Raw genomic sequence first — 6990 nt, 5'->3', positions numbered from 1 at the left:
GATGCTCCTTACTGGCGTTTAAACGCCAGTAAGCCCTTCCTCCAGGGTGTGCTGTTTCTTCTACTATTTTTTTATTCTGCTTTTAATTTTAGTATTTATTTTGTGACTCCACATGATAATGAACCTAATAAAACATAAAAGAACAATGAAAATAAAAATAGAATTAGATAAAAAAAATTGGGTTGCCTCCCAATAAGTGCTTCTTTAATGTCACTAGCTTGACAGTGGGCTCTTATGGAGCCTCACAGGTGATCAGGTCAATGTTGTGGACTCCCAACACCAAACTTAGAGTTTGAATGTGGGGGTTTAACACCAAACTTAGAGTTTGGTTGTGGCCTCCCAATACCAAACTTAGAGTTTGATTGTGGGGGCTTTGTTTGACTTTGTAATGAGAGAAGCTTTTCATGCTTCCTCTCCATGGTTGCAGAGGAATATCCTTGAGCTTCAAACACAAGGTAGTCCCCATTCAATTGAAGGACTAGCTCTCCTCTGTCAACATCAGTCACAGCTCCTGCTGTGGCTAGGAAGGATCTTCCAAGGATGATGCATTCATCCTGTTCCTTCCTGGTATCTAAGATTATGAATTCAGCAGGGATGTAAAGGCCTTTAACCTTTACTAACACGTTCTCTACCAATCCATAAGCTTGTCTTACTAACTTGTCTGCCATTTATAATGAAAATATGGCAGCCTGTACCTCAAAGATCCCCAACTTCTCCATTACAGAGAGTGGCATAAGATTTATACCTAACCCCAGGTCACACAGAGCCTTCTCAAAGGTCATGGTGCCTATGGTATAGGGTACTAAGAATTTACCAGGATCCTGTTTCTTTTGAGGTAGAGTTTGTTGAACCCAAGTATCTAGTTCACTAATGAGCAAGGGAGGTTCACCTTCCCAAATCTCATTACCAAACAACTTGGCATTCAGCTTCACGATGGTTCCTAGATATTGAGCAACTTGCTCTCCAGTTACATCTTCATCCTCCTTAGAGGAAGAATAGTCTTCAGAGCTCATGAATGGCAAAAGGAGGTTTAATACGATCTCTATGGTCTCTATATGACCTTCAGATTCCTTTGGGTCCTCAATAGGAAACTCTTTCTTGTCTGGGAGACGTCCCATGAGGTCTTCCTCATTGGGATTCACGTCCTCCCCTTGCTCTCTAGGTTCGGCCATTTTAACTATGTCAATAGCCTTGCACTCTCTTTTTGGATTTTCTTCAGTATTGCTTGGGAGAGTACTAGGAGGAGTTTCAGTGATTTTCTTACTCAGCTGGCCCACTTGTGCCTCCAAATTTCTAATGGAGGACCTTCTTTCACTCATGAAACTTAAAGTGGCCTTAGACAGATCAGAGACTATATTTGCTAAGCTAGAGGGGCTCTGCTCAGAATTCTCTGTCTGTTGCTGAGAAGATGATGGAAAAGGGTTGTTATTGCTGAGCCTATTTCTTCCACCATTATTAAAGCCTTGTTGGGGCTTTTGTTGATCCTTCCATGAGAAATTTGGATGATTTCTCCATGAGGAATTATAAGTGTTCCCGTAAGGTTCACCCATGTAATTTACCTCTGCCATTGGAGGGTTCTCAGGATCATAGGCTTCTTCTTCAGAAGATGCCTCTTTAGTACTGTTGGATGCATTTTTCTATCCATTCAGACTTTGAGAAATCATGTTGACTTGCTGAGTCAAAATTTTGTTCTAAGCCAATATGGCATTCAGAGCATCAATTTCAAGAACTCCCTTCCTCTGAGGCATCCCATTATTCACAGAATTCCTCTCAGAAGGGTACATGAACTCGTTATTTGCAACCATGTCAATGAGTTCTTGAGCTTCTGCAGGCGTTTTCTATAGGTGAATGGATCCACCTGCAAAATGGTCCAGTGACATCTTAGAAAACTCATATAGACCATAATAGAATATATCCAAAATGGTCCATACTGAAAGCATGTCAGAAGGACACCTTTTGGTCATATGTTTGTATCTTTCCCAAGCTTCATAGAGGGATTCACCATCTTTTTGTTTGAAGGTTTGAACATCCACTCTAAGCTTGCTCAGCTTTTGAGGAGGAAAGAACTTAGCCAAGAAGGCCGTGACCAGCTTATCCCAGGAGTCCAGGCTATCTTTAGGTTGTGAGTCCAACAATGTTCTAGGTCTGTCTCTTACAGCAAAAGGGAAAAGCATGAGCCTGTAGACTTCAGGATCTACTCCATTAGTCTTAACAGTCTCACAGATCTGCAAGAACTTAGTTAAAAACTGATAGGGATCTTCTGATGAAAGTCCATGAAACTTGCAGTTCTGTTGCATTAGAGCAACTAGTTGAGGTTTTAGCTCAAAATTGTTTGCTCCAATGGCAGGGATTGAGATGCTTCTTCCATCAAACATGGAAGTAGGTGTAGTATAGTCACCAAGCATCCTCCTTGCATTATTGTTGTTGGGTTCGGCTGCCATATCCTTTTCTTGTTCAAAAATTTCAGTAAGGTTGTCTCTGGCTTGTTGTAATTTAGCTTCTCTTAGTTTCCTCTTAAAAGTCCTTTCAGGTTCAGGATCAGCTTCAACAAGAATGCCTTTTTCCTTGTTCCTGCTCATATGAAAGAGAAGAGAACAGAAAAAGAAGAGGAATCCTCTATGTCACAGTATAGAGATTCCTTTATGTTAGTAGAAGAAGAAAGGAGTAGAAGAAGAAAAAAGGTAAGAATCCAAACACAAGGGGGAAAAGAGTGGGTTCGAATTCTTGAGTGGAAGAGAAGTGTTAGTAAATGAATAAATAAATAGGAAGAGATGAGAGAGGGAGAAATTCGAAAATAAATTTTAAAAAAGGGTTAGTGATTTTCGAAAATTAAGAGAATAATTAAAATTAAAATTAAAATTTGAAATAATTAATTAATTAAAAGAATTTTGAAAAAGAGGGAGATGATTTTCGAAAATCTAGAGAGAGAAGTAGTTAGGTGGTTTTGAAAAAGATAAGAAACAATCAAAAGTCAATTAGTTAGTTGAAAATCAATTTTTGAAAAGATAAGAAGTTAGAAAAGATGTTTTAAAATTAAATTTTTGAAAAAGATATGATTTAAAAAAAGATATTTTGAAAAGATATGATTGAAAAAGATATTTTGGAAAAGATTTGATTTTTAAAATTAGAATTGATTACTTGACTAACAAGAAACTAAAAGATATGACTCTAGAATTTAAAGATTGAATCTTTCTTAACAAGAAAGTAACAAACTTCAAATTTTTGAATCAATCACATTAATTGTTAGTAAAGTTTTCAAAATTTTGAAATAAAGATAGGAAAAAGATTTTGAAAATAAAGTTTAAAAATTTTCAAAAAAATAAAAAATGAAAAATATTTGATTTTTGAAAAAGATTTTGAAAAGATAGGATTTTTAAAATTGAAAATTTGACTTGATTTATAAGAAATAGTTAAGTTTTAAAAATTTTTTACTAAGTCAACTCAAATTTTTGAAAATTATGAGCAAAATAAGGAAAAGATATTTTTGATTTTTGAATTTTTAATGAGGAGAGAGAAAAATACAAATATGACCCAAAACATGAAAATTTTGGATCAAAACACATGATGCATGCAAAAACACCAAGAACACATTGAAGGTCATGATGAACATCAAGAACTTATTTTTGAAAAATTTTCAAGAAAAGAAAAACATGCAAGACACCAAACATAGAAATTTTCAATGCTTAGACACTATGAATGCAAGAATGCACATGAAAAACAACAAAAAAACACAAAATAAGAAAACATGAAGATCAAACAAGAAAATTCATCAAGACCAACTTGAAGATCATGAAGAACACATGCATGAATTTTTAAAAAATGCAAAAATTTTTAAAACATGCAATTGACACCAAACTTAAAAATTGACACTAGACTCAAAGAAGAAACACCAAAATATTTTTGATTTTATGATTTTATTAAAAATTTTTTTGTTTTTTTTTCGAAATTAATCTTTAGAAAAAGGAAAATAAAGAAAAAAAATTTTTGAAAGATTTTTGAAAAATTTTTGAAAAGAAAATTACCTAATTTGAGCAACAAGATGAACCGTCAGTTGTCCAAACTCGAACAATCCCCGGCAACGGCGCCAAAAACTTGGTGCACAAAATTGTGATCATCAACAATGGCGCCAAAGACTTGGTAGCGCTCTCAAACGTGAATCCAACTTTGTCACAACTTCGCCCAACTAACCAGTAAGTGCACTGGGTCGTCCAAGTAATAAACCTTACATGAGTAAGGGTCGATCCCATGGAGATTGTTGGTATGAAGCAAGCTATGGTTATCTTGTAAACCTCAGTTAGGCGGATTCAAATGGTTATAAAGGTTTCGAAATTAAGAATAAATAAAGCATAAAATAAAATAGAGATACTTATGTAATTCAATGATGGAAATTTCAGATAAGTGCATAGAGATGCTTGTTCCTGTTGAATCTCTGCTTTCCTACTACTTTCATCCAATTCTTCATACTCCTTTCCATGGCAAGCTGTATGTAGGGTATCACTGTTGTCAATGGCTACTTCCCATCCTCTCAGTGAAAAAGGTCCAAATTCTCTTGTCACAGCACGACTAATTATTTGTCGATTCTCGATCATGTCGGAATAGAATCCATTGATTCTTTTGTGTTTGTCATCACGCCCAACAATCGCGAGTTTGAAGCTCGTCACAGCCATTCAATCCCTGAAACCTACTCGGAATACCACAAACAAGGTTTAGACTTTTCAAATCCTCAAGAGTGGCCGCCAAAGGGTTCTAGCTTATACCACGAAGATTCTGATTAAAAAATTCAAGAGATACTCGCTCGTTCTAAGGTAGAACGGAAGTGGTTTTCAGTCACGCGTTCATAGGTGAGAATGATGATGAGTGTCACGGATCATCACATCCATCAGGTTGAAGTGCAACGAATATCTTAGAACAAGAATAAGCTGAATTGAATTAAAAATAGTAGTAATTGCATTAAAACTCGAGGTACAGCAGAGCTCCACACCCTTAATCTATGGTGTGTAGAAACTCCACTGTTGAAAATACATAAGTGATCAAGGTTCAGGCATGGCTGAATGACCAGCCCCCAAAGTCTTAGAACTAAACTTCCAAAGATGGATGCTAAGATAAAAGACGAAAACCAAGATATCTAATACAATAGTAAAATGTCCTATTTATACTAGACTAGCTACTAGGGTTTACAGAAATAAGTAATTAATGCAGAAATTCACTTCCGGGGCCCACTTGGTGTGTGCTTGGGCTGAGCTTGAGCTGTACATGTGCAGAGGCTTCTCCTGGAGTTAAACGCCAAGTTGTAACGTGTTTTTGGCGTTTAACTCTGGTTTATGACGTGTTTCTGGCGTTTGACTCCAGAATGCAGCATAGAACTAGCGTTGAACGCCAGTTTGCGTCGTCTTGATTCGAATAAAGTATGGACTATTATATATTTCTGGAAAGCTCTGGATGTCTAATTTCCAACGCCGTTTAGAGCGCGCCATCTGAAGTTTTGAAGCTCCAGAAAATCCATTTCGAGTGCAGGGAGGTCAGAATCCAACAACATCAGTAGTCCTTTTTCAGCTTAAATCAGATTTTTGCTCAGGTCCCTCAATTTTAGCCAGAAAATACCTGAAATTACAGAAAAACACACAAACTCATAGTAAAGTCTAGAAATGTGAATTTAGCATAAAAACTAATAAAAACATCCCTAAAAGTAGCTAGATCCTACTAAAAACTACCTAAAAACAATGCCAAAAAGCGTATAAATTATCCGCTCATCAGTCACCCACGCGACTGCGTGCCCCTGCAAAATCGACGTAAATGGGTGTATGACAGAGAGTTATGGTGGAGTAGGGCTGGAATGGTGCTGGAAGCACCAGCCCTATCACGCGAACACACGCGTCCGCGTCGTTTTGCAAATATGGCCATTCACGCGATCGCGTCACCCACGCGAACGCGTCACCCAAAAATTTGGCAATAAGAGTTTAAAATAGAGAGTTGCGTGAATGCATGGCTGCACTCGCGCCAATCGCACAGATCAGGCTACACGATCGCGTGACCCACGCATCCGCGTCACCTTATAATTATCACACACCATGCGATCGCGTGATCCACGCGTCCGCGTCACCTACGCCGCACAGCTTATCCAGATCAGCCAAAATATCTTATCTTTTCTTCCCCAAATCCTAATCTTTCTTTTCCCTTCTTCTTTCTTTCTTCTTCCTTCCTTCCTTTTTTATTCTTTCTCACTTTTTACTTACTCTTCCCCCTTCTTTCATCTTCACAATCATCATCAAGGTTCTTTTCTTTCCTTCTTCTCTCTTTACTTTTCCATTATTATTTTTATTTTCTTCTTGTTCCCTCTTTTTACTTTCATTATCTATGTTTTCTTTTTTTTAAACCATTTTAATTGGTGTTGGAAATTTATTTGGGTAATTATTTTCTATATTTTGCTTGTGGATTATTATGGAATTGTTTGACAATTACATTACTTCTTAAAAGGTTGCTTGCATATGCAATTTCATACTTTCAAACAAATTATTTACTATGCATGCTAAGTGTTTGTGAAAAAGCCCGTATGGCATTGTGCATTATTTTAAATTATTATTCTATTCTACTACTCTAATGCCTGTTTTGCACAAAACCCCTTTTATGTTTTATTAATTAAAATATAATTGTCAATACAAACAGATTGTTAGTTTGAAAGAGATGATAATCTAACTTGGACATTTAGTGCTTGATCTATGCTACTGATAAACCACTATTTTATGGTTTTTCTTGTGCTCAATTGAGTGGTTTTTATCAAGCCCACTTATTCATATGAATTGTATGGTTTTACATTCTCTTTCCCGATTTTGTGATATGATTGAAAACATGCTTCTTTGGCTTTTATTTTCTTTTATTTAATCCTCTCTTATTACCATTAGATGCCTTAGAGGGCAGGAATGGCTTAGAGGATGGAAAGGAAGCATGTAAAAGTGGAAGGAATACAAGAAATTGAAGAAATTGCTAAGCTGT

At 36.5% G+C, this 6990-nt stretch overlaps 1 non-coding gene across 1 annotated transcript; it reads left to right on the top strand.

The window, feature by feature from the left end:
- The first annotated feature begins 1934 nt into the window (after positions 1–1934).
- Positions 1935–2042, top strand: LOC112804949 (small nucleolar RNA R71). Its single transcript, XR_003203565.1, has one exon. It is a non-coding gene; the product is annotated as a small nucleolar RNA R71 (small nucleolar RNA).
- Positions 2043–6990: the final 4948 nt, after the last annotated feature.

The sequence above is a fragment of the Arachis hypogaea genome, chromosome 5 (genome assembly GCF_003086295.3).
Source record: "Arachis hypogaea cultivar Tifrunner chromosome 5, arahy.Tifrunner.gnm2.J5K5, whole genome shotgun sequence".
NCBI classification, from domain to species: Eukaryota; Viridiplantae; Streptophyta; class Magnoliopsida; order Fabales; family Fabaceae; genus Arachis; species Arachis hypogaea.
This window is presented reverse-complemented; position numbering and strand designations above follow the sequence as displayed.